Here is a 22,329-nt window from a genome sequence, read left to right on the forward strand (position 1 = left end):
TTTTAAATGAAAGCTGAGATTAATGGAGTCACATGACTCTAGAGTGGCAATACCTAAATCCAACCCGACATATCCCTGACCCCATTTAATGAGTTTATATCCAGAAACCATGATTTCTCTAAAAACAACATGAGATGCTCATGTACAAAAGGGAGGATATAACAGTTAATCAGCTTGGCCTTGTGGATCGTGCACTGCATTGGGTCCCTTGAGAGCTGAGTTATATTCCTGTTTCTACCACCGGCTGGCTAAGTCAACGTGGGCAAGTCACTTCCCCTCCCTGTGCCTCAGTTTCCCCATCTCTAAAATGGGGATAATAATGCTGACCTACTTGGGAAAGCATGTTGAGATCTACTGATGGCAAGCGATATACAAGAGCTAGGAATTGTTACTGTGTGTCAGGAACTTTCTAAATACACAGTTTCCAAAACACAAGATTTGTATTGTGAGCTGGAAACAACCTCTTACGTAGCAATCTTGTATTGCTTTAATTCCCTTGCACTTAATGAAAAAGATCATATGGTTTGAGGCCTGTTGGCTACCAAAAAGTCTTGTTAATGGCACAAAGACCTGCCTGGTGACAAAATTAAAAGCAATCAAATTGTGAGCTACAAACAAACAAACCTTGCCAGCTTACCTCATTATCAATTACCAAGTGGCTAATACAACACAGCACATTATTTAATTAGCAGCGAATACAATATTAATGAGTTTTGGTGCCTCGGGCAATTAAAACAAGTGCTCTGTCGTATTAGGTTACTTGCGACTGGCACTTCAAAACCTGCCAAAGAGATAATGATGCATTCCTGGCAACAGTGGTAAAACCTCCGGTACCACAAATTGAGACATGCCTGATGTTGCTTGTTTTACTCTCCAGCAAGTCCCGTCCAGTGAGCTTTGTTTAAAAATACTATAGAACACTAAAGCAGGATGTTTGGATGCTAAGAAGAATGGATTACAAATCTGTTACCTAAAAGTCAGATATATTTTCATAGAGGAGTAATAGAAGGTCAGCAACAGCTGTAGATAGACTTCAAACCCCTCAAATCAAACGTTATTTTTCATTAAGTGCAAGTTAATTAAAGCAAAACAAGATTGCTACATGGAACATGGTTCATGTGAACATTTTCTTTGGTGTTGATATTCATGAGCCCATTCACCTGTGTTCTAAGAGTCAAGTTCAAATGAATGCAAAATCTGAAAGCAAAACTCAGCTGAAGTTTCAGTGTTTCACCCAGCTTCATGCAGAAATCAAGCAAAGCCACAAGTGACGCATGGGTTTGATAAAAGACCCTGTATCAGCCCAGATGGACTCTAATCTGGGCCCACACTCGCTCATAGGATCACTGAATCTTAGGGTATGTCTACTCTGCAATCCCAGGCCACGTCTACACTACCCGCCAGATCGGCAGGTAGTGATCAATCTATCGGGGATTGATTTATCACGTCTAGTGTAGACGCAATAAATCGATCCCCGATCACTCTGCCGTCGACTCCGGAACGCCACCAGGGCGAGAGGCGGAAGCGGAGTCGACGGGGGAGCAGCAGCCGTCGATCCCGCGCCGCGAGGACGCAAAGTAAGTGATTCTAAGTCAATCTAAGATATGTCAACTTCAGCTATGCTATTCTCATAGACCAGGCCCCAGGGTGCCACTGTGGCTCACGCAGACACACACAAGCTAGCTCATGTTTCAGAGCAATGAAGCTGCAGCACAGGCTTCCGCGTGGCCTCTAGGGCAGGCTAGCCATGCAGTTAATAAGCCAGGGCTCTGGGCAGGCTGCGAGCCCAGGCCAGGTTACAGCTAGCTCAGGTATGTCTACATAATGTACAGTCACACTCTGCTTGCAGTCTAGATATACCCTTAGTGAACCTTTTTGATGAAAATGCTCTAAGCGTCAAGTCTGAAACTAAACAAAAATCTAGGAGAAGGGTGAGTAGGTTTGGGTCTGCAGAGTGAAGAAAATCATGGTTTACACAGAATTAGCATAACAGAAACAACCAGGACAGTTGATATGGGGATGGCAAGGTACTCCAAACAGAGCTAAGCAAACCTGGCAATGGGGCAGATAGATAGCAGCTGTAATTTAAATTAGGTAAATGCAGAGAGCTACGTAGTTGGGTAAATAATTCCCATGTTTCATACACGCTGCTCTGATCTACATTAGCCAGAACATTTCAGGAAAAGAATGTAAGAGTCATTTGAAATAGTCCAGTGTACTGGGGGTAGTTTAAAAAAAGAAAATGATTGGACACTCCACTTTTCTTATAACGGAACAGGGAATAATAAAGAAAATATTGTACAGGTGCTAATGTTTTATAAATCATTGGTGCTCTCTCAGCCTGAATATTATGCTCAGTGTAGATCTCCTCAACTCCTGTACAACAAATATCAAAGATTCATGTGGATGGGGAGAGAAAGAGATTAAAATATTGCAAGACACTAAAATGACTAAGGCTGTTTAGTTTAGAAAGCAGGAGAGTAAGAAGGGATGTGACCGAGCAATAAAACAATGAATGGTTTAGTTGAAAGAGATCTGGTCCTCTTCCATGTGTAGTCCCAGTCCCATAACACAATTACAAGGGGGAACTTGATGAAATTGGCAGGCAGAAAATGTAAAATGAACTGAAGGGAAAGCTTCTTTAAGTAGCATATTATCAGCCCATGGAATTCAATGCCCCAGGAAATCATTGAGGCAAAGAGTTTAAACAGGATTTTGAAAGGATTCGGATATTTACAGCAAGGAGTAAAACCTTTGCAGCTACAGTAGCCAGGGAGCTAGGTCAAAAATGCAAGAGACATTAACCCTTTGTGGCATAGCTGAATCACCTGAGATGCCAGAAAGTAAATGTTCCTTGGGCTGAATTGTTACTCTGCTGCCCAGAAGCAGTTGTCGGGGAAGGAGCCTGGGGGAGGAGCTGGTTGGGGTATTTCATCTTCTTCTGAAGGCAGATAACAGAGATCAACAGCCTTCTCTGCTATACCAACCTCTTCAGTTCTAAGCGAGAGTGCCCCATTGGCTGAGGAGGGCTGAGCCAGCCCCGCTTTAGCCAGTGTACACTGCTCATGAAACCACCCCAGGATTTACTAATGGGGCAGGGACCATCTTTGTCCTGTGCTTGTACAGCACCTTGGGTCCTGCTCTATCCTGGACTAGGGTGCTAACATAATTCAAATAATAATAATAATAAATCGTAACACTAATTAATTGCCCAGACCTTGAAATGAGGCTCACACAAAATGTCTGAACTAGGAAATCTGGAACTGCTCAAACCGGAGCAAGGTTCGGACTGATGTCTGCCTCAAACCTTACTTTTATTGCCCATGGCCCTCTCTAAAAAACCTGGAACTAGTGGCTGTTTCCAGGGCTGTCCCCAAGGAAAGGTCAATGACCTTCTGGCCTGAGGACAGAAATGAAGGGGAGTTAGAGTAAAAGCCCAGCACAGGTTTCCAGCCACCAAGACAGACCACAGGGCTCCATACTATAAGGTGCTATCCCCACTCTAGCTGCAGACGGACCAAAGCAAAGAGTAAGCTTGAAGTCTCAGCAGGAAAGCCAAGCTCCGAAAGGCAGATTCTGGCTGCTACTGGTATCTGTGGACTTCTCTCTGCCACCTGCTGTGTGAAGTCTCAACACACGGCTGACTGGACTGCAGAATCCTGTTGGAATTTGGGCTCTCCCCTCCTCGCACTATCCCATCCCACATTCCCGCTATAGTCACTTAGCTGAGCTCAGTGTCAGCAAAATTCACTGGTGACACACTGACACCTACTGTTAGCAACTTCCCTGTTAAATGTGCATGCAAATCCTTTCCTCTCTGTTGCTTGAGCATTGATTCCCAGCCCCACAGCTGGGAATCCACAGCTTGCTATGGGCTATATGGCACCCTCATTCCAAGTCAAAAGCAGATCTGCCTCTCTTTTACAACAGAGCTGCCTGAACTTGGTCTTCCTCTTCTCCAAAACCTGCAGGGCAGCACCAAGGGTAGGACAGTCCCCATGGGGTTCCCCTGGTGACCTTTCCCATCAAAAAGGTTCTTAGTCCATTCATCATGGGGGCAGTCATTTCAGCAGTATTGGTTCTGCTCAGCTGTTTGCCTCAGCACAGAGTTCAAACCTTCTCAGCCCCGTTGAGACATCTATAAAAATCCTGTGAGGGAGAAGGCATCTTCCTCCCAGGATCCGAGTGATGACACCAGCCACTACTCATCATCACTTCTAATTAGAAATATCTGCACCAAACAGGCCAACCTGCTGTTTTCAATGTGAAGTGATTTCTCTTCATTACATACTGCTGAAGCCCCCTCAGCTTTGATGATCTGATTACCAGGTCAGCCAGTCTCCCCACTGGGCTCTCAACAGCGCTCTTTGCAAAGCTGCTGTCTTCTCAAAGTTTCTTGCTCAGAGATGCCACAGATTAGAGTCTATGACACGCATCCAGGAAACACCATAGCAAAAGATCTCTGCTACAGCAGTGCACTGGGTCTAATAAAAGGGCTTTTACACCATACAACATAATTAGGGCCCTATCAAATTCATTTTGGTCAATTTCATTATTTCAGCTATTTAAATCTGAAATTTCACTGTGTTGTAACTGCAGGGGGCCTGAACCAAAAGCAGGGTGGGGTGGTCACAAGGTTATTTGCGGGGCTGGTATTGCCACCCTTACTCCTGCGCGGCTGATGGTGGCGCTGCCTTCAGAGCAGGGTGGGTGGAGAGCGGCGGCTGCTGGCCGGGAGCCCAGCCCTGAAGGCAGCGCCGCCATCAGCAGCAGCACAGAAGTAAGGATGGCCTTGTATGGAACTGCCACCCTTACTTCTGCACTGCTGCTGGCAGGGTGCTGCCTTCAGGGCTGGGCACCTGGCCAGCAGCCGCCGCTCTCCACCCACCCAGCTCTGAAAGCAGCGCAGAAGTAAGGGTGGCAAGACCACAACACCCCTACAATAACCTTGGAACCCCCTGCCCCCCCCCCCCCCCCCCGCAGCACTTTTTTGGTCAGGATCCCCAGTTTGAGAAACACTGGTCTGCCCCATTAAATCTGTATAGTATAGGGTAAAAGTACACAAAAGACCAGATTTCACAGGGGAGACCACATTTCATGGTCCATGATGCATTTTTCACTGCTGTGATTTTGGTAGGGCCCTAAACATAACCTGAGGTCAGGGATCTAATGGGGAACAGGGAGAGAAGGGAACAGCTCCAAATTTTTGCAAAGATTCAGGTTCTATTCTGGGAAGTACTTGACACTTCAGTTGGTTCTTTTTTAAAAAAAAAAATTAAAAAAGGGAAAAATTGAGATCAGCTACTGATAATTCTCATGCACCAAAAGCTGTACCCACTGGTGCAGAACACCTGCATTTAGAAATCCATAGCAACAAGACACACCATTATAACTACATTACTGTATTGTTTGGAGCCCAAAGAAGGAATTTTCGAAAGCACTATAATAGATGACGATGTGTGTAAACAAATCCCACAGCATCCCAAAAGAGTAAAGCTTTTTAGAAAACAGGGTTGGATTGCCATTAACCCTTTGGTCCAGAGGACACCATTTACGTTTGTTACAGGCCTTTGTCCTGAACAGCAGCAGCAGCAGACAGTCGCTTTAGGAGGTACACAAGCCACCAGGGCGAAATCATTCAAAGCAAGCAGGAGACATTGTGCTAGAGCATTCACCACAATATAGATCTCTATGCCTTTACAATACAATGCACACTCTGCCCAGTGGGGCCTGCTCACTTTCCATTTAGTTCAATCTGCTATCATGCGCCCTTAAGAATGGCCATACTGGGTCAGACCAAAGGTCCATCTAGCCAAGTATCCGGTCCTCTGACAGTGGCCAATGCCAGGTGCCCCAGAGGAAATGAACAGAAGAGGTAATCATCCCTTGTCCACCTTTACAGTACAATATACATCTCAGCATATTTCAGACTCCCAACCAAACAACAGCGGATCAAGAACTTGGACTGATTCTGAATGTAAATCGCCATCAACATCTGTTTATTCTCCTCTTGTGGCACTCAGATCCCCGTTAGCTTTTCATATAGAATTGTATTCAATGATACAATTTTAAACCAAAGACACAGAAATGTCATCACAAGCATTGTTTGAACAGAAATGTAGATGTCTCTTCACTTTCACTTTTCTGAGCCTCAGTTTCCCGACCTGCACAATGGGGATAATTGTACTGACCTCCTTTGCAAAGCATTTTGAGATCTACTGATTAAATGTGCTGTATAGGACCTATGGATCATTATTATTTTGTTCAGTCTTTTTATAAATCTAAATAAATAATTATTTGGCTCTGATTCTCAATAACACTTAAGCACATATTTAACTTTAAACCCATATTGACTTCACTGAGATGTAAGTGAGACTTAATCATGAACTTGAACAAGGATGACTTCCTGACCTACATAATTTCTATTTTTGGAATTTCTTTGCTGGAAAATAGAGTTCCTAATTGTCTGGTGCCTTGGTGATTTCTGAAATAGCAGAAAAATAGGAAGTGGAACATGATTGAACTACCATCATGAGTCTGTCTCTCCCTGTGTCTCCTGCCATGGGGATTTGTCTGCACCCAGAAATCAGAGAGATTTTTCCATATGACAGACACAATATCATCCTGCTTCTTGACACAATAGTATACGTGTATCAAGGTTCCTTCCAAACTCTGAAATCTAGGGTACAGATGTGGGGACCTTCATGAAAGACCCCCTAAACTTATTCTTACCAGCTTAGGTTAAAAACTTCCTCAAGGTACAAACTTTGCCTTGTCCTTGAACCCTATGCTGCCACCACCAAGCGTGTTAAACAAAGAACAGGGAAAGAGCCCACTTGGAGACATCTCCCCCGCCCCCCGCCAAATATTCCCCCAAGCCCTACACCCCCTTTCCTGGGGAAGGCTTGATAAAAATCCTCACCAATTTGCATAGGTGAACACAGACCCAAACCCTTGGATCTTAAGAACAATGAAAAAGCAATCAGGATCTTAAAAGAAGAATTTTAATTAAAGAAAAAGTAAAAGAATCACCTCGGTAAAATCAGTATGGTAAATATCTTACAGGGTAATCAGATTCAAAACATAGAGAATCCCTCTAGGCAAAACCTTAAGTTACAAAAAGACACAGGAATATACATTCCATTCAGCACAACCTATTTTACCAGCCATTTAACAAAAGGAAATCTAACGCATTTCTAGCTGCTAGATTACTTACTATCTTAACAGAAGTTCTGATACTCCATTCCTCTTCTGTTCCTGGCAAAAGCATCACACAGACAGGCAGACCCTTTGTTCCCCCTCCAGCTTTGAAAGTATCTTGTCTCCTCATTGGTCATTTTGGTCAGGTGCCAGGTTATCGAGGTTATCTTAGCTTCTTAACCCTTTACAGGTGAAAGGGTTTTGCCTCTGGCCAGGAGGGATTTTATAGTTCTGTATACAGAAAGGCGGTTACCCTTCCCTTTATATTTATGACAACATGTTACTCTGGAACAGAACCAGACCTTTGTAGGCCAAAAATGACACTTGAAGGACAACAGTCTGGAGTGGGAGAAAAATATAAACTAGAAGTTAGAATGTGAGAGAAGAAAAGACACAAAGTGCTTGCCATTATCTAACAGGTTGTTGTAGTGACTGAACTTTCATGCCGTGAGTGAGATCCCAACCCTGCTCTGGCCCTTTTATGCTAGCTCAAAGGGCCTGAGAGCCTGAAGGGAGTCAAAGCCCTGGTTCCGGCTGGGTCAGGAGGGCCCTCTCAACTCCTGTCCAGGGGTAGGGCTAGGAGGGGCACATCAGGGCCTGCAATGCTGCACAGATTCCAGGCAGCATTGTGTCACAGAGGGCAGCCCAAGAGGCAGCCATAATTTAGCAAAGCCCCAGGGCTCTCTTCGTTATGACAGGGACCACTCTAGCCCCCAGAGCAGCCCTGGATCAGGAGGGCAAAAAAAGTGACATAATGACTCTTCCTCCTGCCTTCCCTTGGGCTGCAAATTCTGTGCTCCTCTTACAAGCAGACAGCAGACTAGTAACCTATACATCTACCTAGGGGCTTATATGCTCCCTATCACTGTAGCATATGAGTAATCAACTATGATTTAACTTACCTGGTGAGCACGGAGCGTGCCGCTTTGTAACTGCAAAGAGAGGGGTTAGGATTCTATTTTGTGCACTACACCTTTCAACATGACAAGTCATTTTCCTTCTCCGCTAGAGTGGAACAGTTGGATGAGGCATTTCAAGATGGGTGTGGTTACGAGAGTAGGAGACACACTGTGCTCTCTCTCTCAAGGGGAGAGAATATCGTCTATCTCTTGATTTATTGTTTTTCCTCAGAATGAAAGTCATGCAGATCACAAGTCCAGGTTGAATATGGAAAAAACAAAACAACAAACATCAGCACAAACAAATCCCATTTCCTAAGAAATCAACGATGGGTAACTGGCTAGAATAAACTGTGCACATTCCCAAAATCTGGCCAAAAGGTGGAGACAAAGGAAAAAGAGCAGCATGACTATGAATCATCTGGTAAGTCTGTTTCAATATCTTTCAATTGGAGCCATACCGCTTGTTGTTTAACTTGAAACATACAGAGCTGAGCAGGTGACCTGCTCAGAAAGCTGCCACATGTCTGTTATAATTGGGTTTATTTTTATAAGATCAATTCCATTTGATGCAGGCTAGGAAATTGTGCCTCCTCTTTCATGTTGTTGTCCAAGGTTCAAAAGTAATATGTTTGCACAGATTTTGAAATACATTTACAAGCTTAACAGTAACCCTCTTCCGGCTTGTGAGGTGAAAAGTTTTGTGCATCAATATGTGCCCAAATCGCCTGCATGAGTTTGCTTGACTGACACACAACACTATCTCCATAATCATAAGCTTCTACTGGATTTCAAAAAATGAAATGAAAGAAAGGGGAAAATAGATGTGTGGATGACGGCAACATGCTACTCTCATACTGAAACTGTTCCCAATTTGTTAAAATGGCAGAGAATTGTCACATCCTGTCACATTATTTATACCAGATTGGATACGCGGCCTGTTTTCATGTGATTTTAGTCAGGGTTATAGTGTTTGTTTTTGGCAACTCTATTGTCATGAGCAAAATAAAATCTAAGCACTGTAGACTGAGCCACATTACACTAATGGTGTCAGGGGTATAATGAACCGACACAGCGATACAATATTATATCAGTCACATGGTGCTAATTTAATGGGACAATTTCAATAAAAAAACATACTTATAAACAAAACACAAAAAGTTCCTTGCTGCTGACATCTTAGCTTACTGAAATTGGTATTTTTAAAAAACTTACCTTACTTTACACCATTCAAGTTAGTTGTTTCCTTTTTTGTGGTCCACTCAGCTTGGATGGCCCGGTCAGTTTCTGCAACCAGATGGATGAAATATATTTCAGGCCTCTGCATTTCCACACTGATTATTCTCAATGCGAGTTACTGGATGCTTAGTCTTTTTGAAAATATGTTTGACCAGATCAAAAGAATTCAGGAAATGCAATGACTTAGAGCCAGATTCACAAAGGGACTTAGACCTTGCCAGGCTCAGCTTTGCCATGCCTACATTTTAAGTGCCATGCTACCTAAGGGAATTCAAAACTTATGAGTTTGACACCCAGGCTCCCTATACAATGCCTGGGAAGAGCTGGCACCTAAGAATGGGATTCATAAAAGCCAGAATATTGAGCAGAGGTTGGGGAAATCTGGCTAAGGTCCAATTGAAATGGGAATGGAGTGGCCTAAGCCTGACCCTCCAAAGGGAGTTAGATGCATAAATGCAGGTCAGAGAGAGTTGCCGATTTCCCACGGCAATGTTCAAGTCCCACTTGAGAAACTAGTCCTTAGCGGCCAGACTTTCAAAGGCAGTTAGGCACCTAAAAATGCAGGTAGAAGCCTAGGGCTTTTGAAAAACCTCACTAGGCACTACCTGCATCTTGGGCACCTAAATATATTTACAGATCTGGTCCTTGGAGTCTAACTCCTGAAAATTTTCAAAGTTGCTGAAGTGACTTAGGAACCTAAGTCCCAAAGGGGCTATTGAAAATGTTATCAGTAGGAGTCTACACTGGATGTAAAAAAGAATGATTTGAGGAAAGATGGGCCAAATGGGATGGACCAATTTAAAACAAAATTATTCATATAACTCACAACAACAGCGGGCAACATTTTGATACACATTGTTATGATGAGTGGCGTCTTTCCCTGTGAGCAACCCCACTGAAATTAGCGGAATCACACTCCTGGAGTAAGAGGCTAGTCAGTTGGATCTGGAGAAAGGGGTAAACAGTCAGGTGGCAAAATTTGCAGAGGATACAAAATTGCTCAAGATAGTTAAGTCCAAGGCAGACTGCAAAGAGCTACAAAAGGATCTCTCGGAACTAGATGACTGGGCAGCAAAATGGCAGAGGAAATTCAATGTTGATAAATGCAAAGTAATGCACATTGGGAAACATAATCCCAGCTATAAATATAAAATGATGGGGTCTAAATTGGCTGTTACCACTCAAGAAAGAGATCTCAGAGTCATTGCGGATAGTTCTCTGAAAACATCCACTCAATGTGCAGCGGCAAACAAAAAAGCAAACAGAATGGTGGAAATCATTAAGAAAGGGATAGATATTAAGACAGAAAATATCATATTGCCTCTATAAAAATCCATGGTACATCCACATCTTGAATACTGCATGCAGATGTGGCTGCCCCATTGCAAAATATATATATATTGGAATTGGAAAACAGTACAGAAAAGGGCAACAAAAATTATGAGGAGTATGGAACGGCTTCCATTGAGGAGAGATTAAAAAGACTGGGACTTTTCAGCTTGGAAAGGAGACGACTAAGGGGGGATATGATAGAGGTTTATAAAATCATGACTGGTGTGGGGAAAGTAAATAAGGAAGTGTTATTAACTCCTTCTCATAACACAAGAACTAGGGGTCACCAAATGAAATTAATAGGCAGCAGGTTTAAAACTAACAAAAGGATTTTTTTTTTCACACAATGCACAATCAACCTGTGGACCTCTTTGCCAGAGGATGTTGTGAAGGCCAAGACTATAACAGGGTTCAAAAAAAGAACTAGATAAATTCATGGAGGATAGGTCCATGAATGGCTGTTCATCAGGATGGACAGGGCTGGTGTCCTGAGCCTTTGTTTGCCAGAAGCTGGGAATGGGTAACAGGGGCTGGATCACTTCATGATTCCCTGTTCTGTTCATTCCCTCTGGGGCACCTGGCATTGGCCACTGTGGGAAGAGAGGACACTGGGCTAGATGGACTTTTGGTCTGACCCAGTATGGTCGTTCTTACGTTATATACACCTCTTTAAAAAGTACCTGTTTTCTCTGAGAAAAAAAAATCAGTCATGATAATCTTTTTACTGATATTCAGTTTTGTAAACCCGTTTTTAATTGGGGACCTAACTTGCTTGACACGTTATCTCAGAGTCCCTTTAAACTTTTAAAAACAACATTTATTTTTCCGCAGATCAGATTGCTTTTCTCAGTTCCCTCAGTATCTTTCCAACCAAAGCAGATGGTTAATTTAACATATCTGACATAATAATACCATGCAACTGTACATGAAAGTCATAGATAAATAGGGCAGTGAATTAACGGGGCCTCTTGAAACTTTCCAGGTCTAAAAGCGCTGTATAATCTTCTCAGCTAAATGAAAGTAAAAGGGAAATCAAATATAGATTGATGCTTTTTCTAAGTGCACCTACAGTTTAACTCCAGATAGGCTTTGGTTTTCAAAAACTTTTTTTTTGCTGATAGTGTACTATTTGTATTAAACCCTTTTGATAATTTTTAAAGCACATTTCAGAAATTGACAAGATGTTTGAAGTTTACAAATTGTATACTATGTTAGCACAGCAGTTCCACCCACATTCATCCCCACTCCACACTCAGCGAAAAGGATTTTTGCACGTAAAACAAAAATGATAATACAACGATACAGCCATCCATTTCTTAGAGGGGATGTAAAGCTGAGGTTGTGACCCCTTGATACATATTCTCATAGTGATTTAACATAAGAGAATAGGGGTTAAGGACTGTCATTGTCCTGGCCAACTTCCAGCTCAGGTAATATTCCACTTATCTAAATTCCCCATTATATCAGTCGAAAATGGCTGTCTACATTTCCTGCCCTAAGTTACTCTGTAGTGGCGTTGTGTGCTACTAAATAACTGCCATGTGGCTCCCCAGAAGGGTCTGCATTTCAAGCGTTAGGGTCCTTTGGGATGGAAAATGCTATGTAAGATCCTTACCACTACCATGCTCTTCCTGAACAACTTTCTTCTTGCAGCTGGCTGAACATTTTTCATCAAAAAAATTTTCAGCAAAACATAGCTTTGGGGTTACATGAAAATTTTCAAGCCAACTGTAGTTGTGATTTAACAATAGACACTGACAAACCTACCATGACCAGGAAACAAGCTCTTTGGACAGAGACCATCTTTGGTCTGTGTTTGTCCGGCACTTAGCAAAATGGGGGAATGGTCCATGGCTGTGGGTCTAGTCACTACCACAAGACAAATAATACACATGGTCTGTGCTGCATGCTGATCCAGTATGTTACAGGTCTCCATAATGCTGTTCCCAGGATTCAGTCATGGAGAGGAGCTGGGTGGGAGCACACTAGAGATGCGATGTGTGTGTCAAATACACAGAGCCTCCAGGCATCAGGAGGAAGGTGAGAAATTGAATGAAAAACTTGCTAGCCTACAGCTTTTATATTTCTCCCCTAATGTCACTAGTGGCCTCTCTACTCAGTGGCTCTAGGCAGCCAGGCCTAACACTACAGTTGGGATGTATATCCCCCCCCAGCCTCCCAGCCTGCAGGGAATACTCACCCTGAGGCTGCATCACCTTTCCTCCAAAGTTGAAAGTTCCTCCAACTTTCCTTAACGGGGGCTTAGGAAGGTCCATGGCAGCATGGTTCCAGTCTGGCCACACTGCCGGTGAGCAACGGGGCAAGGGCTAGCAGGGGGCTCTGCTGGGTGCCCCTTTGCCTCCAGTCAGCAGATTCTGTGTTGGTCTTGACGGAGTCACAGGACACGAGAGCTGAAGGCCAGTATTTTCTACAAGGGGGAAAGCCACCCCAGATAATGCTTTGTCCCCTGAGCCTGCTTTCCCGCACCCTGTCGCCCCGAGGGCACATCGGAAGGGAACTTCACAGGTTTCCCTTCCCCCACTACTCCCTCCGTCCCCACTGCTTTTCTGCAGTAATTCACTCGACAGAGTGACATAGATCATTATGGAAGATGGGGGGCAAGAAAAAACAAAGATGCTGCAAATACCATATAATGATAATCCATAGGCGCTGTGCCCCCCTGGTTAGAGGAAGGACCACATGACAGATGCTGGTCACGTGGTTTAATGCACTCCTGGAAGGTGCTCAGATACCAGAGTCATAGCTGCATTATAAGACCTGCACAGGGAAACCTCCCCTCCACTGCACGAAGCTGCAGTGCGTCAGTCCAACGTGCTGAAGGAGATTTTATGCTCACACGATTCAGTTAACCCCAGAACAATGAACACTGCAGGGATATTCCAGGCTGCCTCCTGGAGCCTCAAGCTGGCACGTATTTGTGCTCTGTCACCCTCACGTCTTGTGGCTCCCCCTGCCATTCCCTAGGTCAACATACAGTTATCCCTGCACTGGGGTTGGTCTTTGGGTGTGAAACTTGCCCTCCTTGGCCTTTGTCTCTCTTCCCCTCATCACGTGTCACTTTCAGCTGAGGCACTGGGCCCTTCACAAGTTCAACAGCACAATGACATCAGCACTTGGCTCTGGTGTTCTCCTAGGACACCTCACTCCCCTCCCCTGATTCTCCATTTGATTGACTAGACCCATGTCATGTACATCTTAACTTTCCATTGCTTTGCATCATCTGGTTTCCATAGTGTATTGCACTCATTTGTGAAATCAAATCTGTGCCTGCCCTCTCTCCCCCTATTCTCCCTCTCCTCACACTTCCACTTCCCCCATCACCTCTTTCCTGCCTGCAGGGACTATTCCCCCAGCCCCTGCTCTCCCCTTACTGCTTCTCATCTTCCTTCCTGTTCTTCCCAACCCTCCATACATTCATCCTGGAGGTTTGTCCTCCATGCTGACACCCCCACAGTCTCTGTTGCTTCTCACTTCCTCTCTAGGACCTTCAACTTGCTCCCCTGGATCAATTCTTCCACCCACTACATTGGTCACTCCTCCTTTGTGTGATGTTTAGATGCCGCTTGTAATTATTAGAACTGGGAGCACTGCCTGTTGGGAGTCTGAAAGGACAGGAAACAGGAAGGAGGGGGGAAGAAGTTGAGGGGGCAGAGTGAGAGCTACTGAGGGTGCAGCAGCAGCTTGATAAAGAGGTTTCCACTTTAAAAATAAAGTTCTGTAGAAGTTTGTTAGTACCTTGCCTGGTTGCTACACTTTGCCAACAAGATGCAAACAAGCAGTCCCATGATCTTAACCATAACCCTTGTCCTCCTTCTGCCTTGGCACTATTTGTCTGTGATTATCACTTGCTAGGATGTTAGGTGCAAAACCAGTAAATAAACAACAATAATACCCTACCCAATCCTCTAAAGTGTGCAGCACCCCCTGTGAAGCTATGAGTACTCTCCTGAAATCAACAGCAGTGCTAAGCACTTTGGAAGAACAGGTACTTTAACTTTCTCTCTTCCTTCTCCCCAGTTCCCTTCTCCCCTCGCTTTGGGAACAGGGTTTTCAGACATGCCTGAACTCTAAGGTAAATATGTGGCACTGTGGTATTTGAGTTGTGCAATACTTCCCACACCTTGGCAGGTGGAAGCACTTTAGATTAACTGACCTTAGCACAAAGCTATTGTTGCATCAGCAACTTGCCCCCCGCCCTGTTTTGTCATTATTATTAGGTATAGCAATGCCTAGGAATGAAGGACACACACGGCAATGTGACAGAATTAGAGTTGTGGGGGAACCATGACTATGAATTTGCTGACTTTTGCACATGTAAAATCTCCAGCATAACTTTATCTTAACATGTTCAGAGGGGGTGATTTAGCATAGTCTAAGCAGCAGGCTAAGGTACCTGGACTCCCTGAATCCATTGCTTTAAATCCTGACATGGCCAACGCAATCCTTCATCTTTCAGAATCAGATAAATACTGACCCTTGCTGCTCAGGAATCTCAGATGAGACCTTAAAAACGGACATCCAAGGCTCTTTGCATGGATATTATACTTCCTAGGGGAGGTTAGATAAGAGCAGCAATTTGTCCTGATGTCCTTGTTCAAAATTTCTATTCCCTCTGCTATTCTGTAGTGTGCCCTAGTTGTCTACCCATCTGCTGTCCTCTGCGCCGGCACTGCATTTCAGTGCTGCGTTCATCTTACAGTGGTGCATCTCAGTGCTGGAGGTACATGCTGTAGTTTGTAACTCACATTGTGCTAAGCAGTGTTAAAGAAATATGAAACGTTATGGTGAAAGTCGGTTTTTGCGTTTAAAATTCCAGTTTGATTTTGTATTTTCAATTTGTTGTACATTCAAATAAATGGACCATAAGGCTGGAATTTTCCCAAGCACTGGATGTTGGCGTCTATCAGCTACTACTGAAGGCCAGTGGGAGTTTGCTAGTGACATCAGTGGGAGTGCCTCAGGCCAGCACTGAGAATTTTTGAAAGTCCCCCCTTCAATATTTTTTTGTATTTTCTGTGTGAGATTAAAATGAAATCCTTGGGCCAGATGATTGAAAGTTCTCAGCACCAAAATTGAGGATCAGTTTTCAAAAGATCACAGCTCCCATTTAGGCTCTGACGTGAAGTAAATAATAGTAATAATAATTTATATTACTGCAAGGCCTAGAAGTCCAACCAAGATCAGGGCCCCATTTTTTTGTATGCACACCCAGGTTCTGCCTTTGCACCTATTGAAGTCAGTTCAGAACTCCCATTGATTTAAATGGTGGAGGATCAAGCCCAAAGGAAGAAGACGCAGTCTGTGACCTACAAGTTTACAGTCTAAATGGACAAATTAGACATAGGGTGGATAGCTTAGCCCCCCAGTAGCTCCCACTCAATCCAGCCTAGTGAACGCATTCATGTGAATATTCTCAAAAGTATATTTTAACACACATTCAAAGTTATATGAATGACTGATCATTTAAACAATTGTAGATACATTTCAGTGTACAGATATATAGCATGCTCCTGCACATGGACATTTGGACATTGTTTCATACACATTTAAAATCATTAAAAAATAGATATGCTCTGAATTCCCAGTATGTTATTTTTCACCCACTTATACTGGAATGTCTTCATTTCTCAATTTTATTTTTTCAAACTTGGCCAAGCAATCATTTCCCATCAAAGGCAATGTACAGAACGTGCCAAGTCTGAACCTTTAAATGAAATAATTTTTAACTGATCCAAGCAACAACAAAAAACCATCTGAACAATTTTATTAAAGCAAGAAAACAACACTGTATGGTTTTTCATGTTCAGAGGATTTAAAAGTGCCTTAGTTCTTCAAACCCCTCCCCCACCAGTCCTTTGGTCTGAGGGGGAAAAAAGCTAAAAATATGAGAACGAAAAGACTAGCTTGTTCAGAGCCCTGAAAACAGAGGCTTACAGTGAAAATATAACTACAGAGATATTAGTTGCAAGGTTACAGTCCCTGTTCAAAGCCGAATGCATCTTCCTGTTATCCCTTGGGTTCTGTTCTAACTACACTACCACTGGGCCAGCTAAATAACATTGAAAAAACACAGCTGAACTGTCCTTTCTCAAAGGAAGATTCCCTTTTCCTTTCATTCAGTAGCATGATGAGTGGAACTGGAAAAGACGAGCAGTTTGCAGAAGGGACATGCATTGGGGTGAATCTAGAGGCGCAGGGGATATAAACCAGGCTGGATTGTGTCTGTGGGTGCAGCCTGGACAGACACAGCAGAGGGGGAGCATGAAACACTGACCTCTCTGAATGTTTCATAAAGATCTGACTACTCTGCCTGCTTGCTGCATCACATGTTGTAACGAAACACAGGCCAAGTGATGTAATTATAGCTGGAGAGGGGAGGGAGAGAAATCTGCACACTGGAAAGTTGCTGATTTTAGCATCACTCTGTCATTTCCTTTACAAGTGGCCTCAAGGCCACCATGTTTTACCCAACCAAACAAAGCTCTCCTTTGGGAGAACTAAAATGCTTTTTTGTAAATGTGACAACGACATGCACACCCAAAAGCTCTGGAGTTCTAAACAACTCCCGCAGGGCCTCCCCCATACGCTGAATAACCACCATCTGGAGGAGCAATTTTCAAAAAAGTTCACATTTGCCAGAGTTTACTTGGCAAGCCTTTTTTCAAAGGGGAGGCAGCAATCCTGCAGACAACAGCCTCCTCCACCACACAAACCCAATTCATTTCCAGAGCACTGTCCTGCCTGTTGACAGAAGGAAGCAAGGGTCATGGGGGAAATATAGCATGGGATCATGTAATTAAAGACTGTCCCCTACTGCATACACATGAAGGGGGGCAAATTCAGGTTACACAAGCAACCGTCATTCTAGCATTTTCTAAATTTTCAGGAGTTGAGTTTGCAAACTTAATGTTCTTTTAACATAGTTTGTATGTGATTGAAGTAATAATTATCAGAAATTCCCTCATGCTTTTTACATGGTGTCATAAATATAAAGGGAAGGGTAAACACCTTTAAATCCCTCCTGGCCAGAGGAAAAACCAACCTTTTCACCTGTAAAGGATTAAGAAGCTAGGATAACCTCGCTGGCACCTGACCACCTCTCCCAGTGCTGCTGGTAATCCACCTCCACGAGGGGATTAGCTCTGAGCATTCGGAGCCTGTTTACACTAGCACTTTAAAGCGTTCTGACTTGCTGCACTCAGGGGGGTGATTTTTCACACCCCCGAGCCAGCAAGTTAGAGCACTATAAAACGTAAGCGTAGCCAAGCCCAGAGAAGCTTTCTGCATTAAGACCCTATCCAACAGAATGAGTATGTGAGCATCTAGAGAGTGTAGAATACTGTGACTCTTTCCCCAGAATAGATCTTTCTAGTCCTGGTTACAGACACCTGGGAACAGCCTGGAGAGAAATCACTATCCCTTAGGACTCCCCTCTGAATGCTACTTCTAGTTCTCCAGAGCTAATGCCCCACTCCTATGCTCACATAAGCAACTGTTTGATTTCTTAAAGCTAATCCACTTTTGAGCTGGAGTGGACAGGGCACAGCCCCCGTAACTGAATGCAGAGTCTACACCCACGCTAGCATCCCAACAGCATTGTGCTCCAACCTCAGAACTGGATCTATGCAGGTAGATCTGGGCCGATGTAAGCAGCAACACAGGTGCAAGGGTCTGCTAGTGGGGACACGTTAAGTCCACAAGAAGCTCTCTTTTCTGAGTTCATCTCCGTCTCTTGCATTTGGAATTTATATTAGAAATGCTGACCAGTAGAAATGGAAACAGAAAGCCATAGATGTTAATCAACAATCAGCAACATTCATCAAATACAAATTTTACAAGAGACATTTTGCTCAGTTGAAAGGTCATGTCATTTGCACCAGTTAAATAACATTTTGATGATCGATTTCCAGAGCTTGTATTTCCAGTGATTTTTATTTCTTCCCTAGACACAGGAAGGACTACTACATTTGTAAGGCAGTGTCTCTTCTTCATCGCCCCCAACAGAGTGTTGATACCAATACTGAATGTCAGAACTGGTCAGTCTGGTTTTATTTCAAGGCTAGCAAGCTGAATTTCATCACATTTGAGTATAGAATTAATGACATGCACAGAAATATAATGCCATTTTATGCAGAAAATGCTTTGCCCCCATAGCTGATGGAGGGTCCCTATGAACCTAAGCTCCCTCCCACTCTGCTGCTGAAATTTGAAAGAAAGGAGGAATTGATTTGACACCTGGTTTTGGGAACAGGATTGTCTGTCCCTTCCAATCTACTATTCGAGGTTTGAGGAGGGACTGTTCTGACCAGCTGGTTCCAGTTCCCATATTAAAATATAATTATTAAAAAAATCTGTAGCAGTAATTGAAACCTGTTAAGTCCTGCCAGTTCACACTGTTTGCTGCAGGCATGTGATTAAGGATGATCTTCGTTAATCTGCTGCTGATGACTTTGAAAGAGAGCTTGTTCGCCTGCACATTCACCTGTATGACAGGTAGAATTACTGCATGGTCCTGATTCAAATTGCACAAAGAATTCAGGGGGACCATATTTTCAAAATCAAACCGGGAGACTTCTGTGACATTTTTTTAGGGTCCTGAAATGCTCATACAGAAATACACTTGTTCTTTTTTAAATAATGCTGCTCCCAATTTCTGACTCAGCAGTGACACAGGCATATTTCCTGGAGTGGAGGATTCTCCCTGGTAACATAGCATCTGAATGAGTTTATCATGAAACACTGAACAAGTGTCATTAATATTCACTATGGGCAAAGCTCTGATAGCATCTGCACTCTTTTGGCTTTTCTCTTCACCTCACACACTTCATCTCACTGAATACTTGTTCTACTGGGCTGCTAGTTCCTGGTAAACACTTAGAAAATTCTACTCACTGCAGTAATATATCTTGAACAAACCTTTTTATAGATCTGAAAAAAAGGAACATTTGCTTGGTGAAATGAAAAACAGGGACATTTCCGGTCCTGAAAGAGGTTCCCAGGACACCAGAAGCCCAACATTGTTAGTGGACCCTGGCTTTATGGCCTCCAACTTTGTGTCTGCTCACTCTTTCAGTAAATTAGGGTAAAACAGTGACTATGCGTCAAGCAATGAGGCTGCAAATGAAGACAGAGAGAAGGAAAGCAAGCATATTACAAAGTGAATTTCTCTAACACATACATACGAAGACTGCTTGCTTTCTGGTCCAGATTTTTAGCAAAAGTAAACTGATTGGCATTAACGTCTGTTAACCAATCTATTCTGGCTGAGGAGCCAGACCTTTACTTTTCATTTCAGTTTCAAAAATATTTTGAAACACCATTTTCAACACCACCTGGCTTGGTTGGAAATCAACATGATCTTTATTTTATTTGAACAGACGATTCAGAAAGTTTTTTATGCAAGCAGTATTGTAAGATCATTATTTTTTTCAAAAACCTGACAGACAATAAGTCTTCCCTTTTTGCATAGTGCACGACCCACACCACAAGTCTTTTTAGTCATGGTTACTGGATGTTCTGTAGACTTAAGAGTTTGGAGAACCTCACAAAAGATGCAAGAGCTGGATACCTGTCCCAATACTTCTTACACTCAAGGACACTGCACAGACCCACAGAGTAGCTCGGATGAAGTTCAACACCATGCCCAGATTATTGCATGATCTTAGAGGGTTACAGAAAGCTGCACAAATTACTGAATAGTAAAAGAAAAACAAGTCTCAGTGTTTGCTGCGAGCATCGGAGTATACTGGAAAGGTCATCACTTAAATGCATAAGGTCTCATTGGCTTGTGGGATACACTAATGAAAAATGTACTTGCTCACCACAGCAAGAATCAGGGCATGAACTAAAGCCATAAAAGTTTTATAGAGCCTCTCCACAGATACCGCATTGCTTTGCCTTGGGTCTTCACAATGCACTTGACAGAATAAGCTGTGCTGTATTGGCATTTCAAAAGGCTGGTTTCAAATTCAAATTATTCCACTCTGAAGTTGAACCAGTGAGTCCATTGACCGCTGTACTGGGTCCTGCTTTAGTGGGAAGAATGGCAGTGCTCCGTGTAGTGCTGTGGGGATGAAGTGTAAATCAGGTCTCAGAAATATGCACATTTAATGTACTTAATTGACTGTAAAATAATTATGCTTTGCAATGTAATTGTTCTGCTGTGGAAGAAAGCAGGGCTTCTAAACATTTAAGGGAAATGATTATGGGACCAGAATTAAGCCAATATTTTCTCCTCTCATGTACATAAAATATCATAAGCTTTTTGTCATTACATTGTGTTCTGTATGTGGGATGTAAGATTCTCTTGCAAAAGCCTTTCTTGTTCTTTTATTCCTCTCATGTTTCCCACCCGCTATCCATCCTTCACTCTATTTTGATTTAGGGATACAGAGGAAGCACATTTCAAAACAAGTTTAGGAACAAGAAGTGAAATCCTTGCCCCATTGAAGTCAATGGGAGTTTGCCACTTCACCCAAGAAATTTAGACTATCCTCTCCCCTCACTGATTTATCTCGGCTCATTTTGAATAATGTGTGTATCTGGGAAGAAACACGAGTGTCATTGGGTTTGGATTTTACTTTATCTTCAAGGAGCGGAAGCTTCAGTTACAGCAGAGTCACAAATCCACTATTCCCTGGCCATAACAGTTGTGCAGGAATTTGAGTCAGGGTATCCAGCAAGGGAATTTATGTTCATCCCCATATCTACATTTCTTTGGTTCAGCAAAGGTAGCCTGAAATGTTTCAAAGTATTATTAGTCTGAATTTGGATCCAATTATTCCTAATTGGCCAAAAGGGATCAAAGGAAACATACATGGAATCAAAAAAATTAGTCCATGATGTCAACATTTCTTTTTTTCTTTTTAATTGATGGGTTTCTTCTTTTTTCATTCCCACATCCCCAAGGAAATCAGCATGGATTTGGAAAGATTCAGAACAGCACACTGTAATACCTGCCTCTAAAGTGAACCTGTGTCCACTGCTGTGAAACACGGGAGAGTCCAGGTTTTGGAGAGTTAGCTACACATTTTTATTATGCAAAAAAAATGCTTCAGATCAACATGATTGGATTTCCTTCCTCTCTCTCATCTGTGAAATTGTCAAGAGCAAATCCCAGGAGGCAAACCAGGCAAAAGAGTAGCACGGAGCTCTCCAGCAGCTAGGATTTGTCAATGTTTATCATTCAAGGAAACAGAGTGCCTTGCTCAGACTATTGGAAACTTGATCGATCTTAATTTGACTGTCTTTCATCCACTGTATCTTCAGTAACATAGAAGCCTCTTTGCAAATCATCGAGCCAATTATTCTTAAGTAGAGCTGGGTGGGAAATTTTTCAAGGAAACTTTTTCCATCCGAAAAAAAAAAAGGAAAGCTGGTGTGTTTAAACCAAAATTATCTGAAAAAAAAAAAAGCGGGGTGGGGGGGTGTGTGTTGTGACAAGTGTTCCAACTCAAAATAAAATGTTGAAAAATGTTTTGACAATTTCAAAACATTTTTCCCAATTCAAAACAACTTCTTATTTCAAAATATCAGTTAGATTTTTTAAAAGTTAACAGATCAACATCAAAACATTTTTAAGTTATCCAAACTAAATGTTCTCATTGACCCAAAACAAAAATATTTTCTCCTTTTTCGC

The 22,329-nt window shown here is 42.8% G+C and overlaps 1 long non-coding RNA gene across 1 annotated transcript; it reads left to right on the forward strand.

Annotated features, from left to right (window-relative positions):
• The first annotated feature begins 1,493 nt into the window (after positions 1 to 1,493).
• LOC125635976 (uncharacterized) lies at positions 1,494 to 22,104 on the forward strand. The gene is made up of 3 exons (XR_007356444.2): positions 1,494 to 1,577; positions 8,332 to 8,523; positions 21,600 to 22,104. It is a non-coding gene; the product is annotated as an uncharacterized LOC125635976 (long non-coding RNA).
• The last annotated feature ends 225 nt before the right edge of the window (positions 22,105 to 22,329 follow it).

Source organism: Caretta caretta, chromosome 4 (assembly GCF_965140235.1).
Source record: "Caretta caretta isolate rCarCar2 chromosome 4, rCarCar1.hap1, whole genome shotgun sequence".
NCBI lineage: Eukaryota > Metazoa > Chordata > Testudines > Cheloniidae > Caretta > Caretta caretta.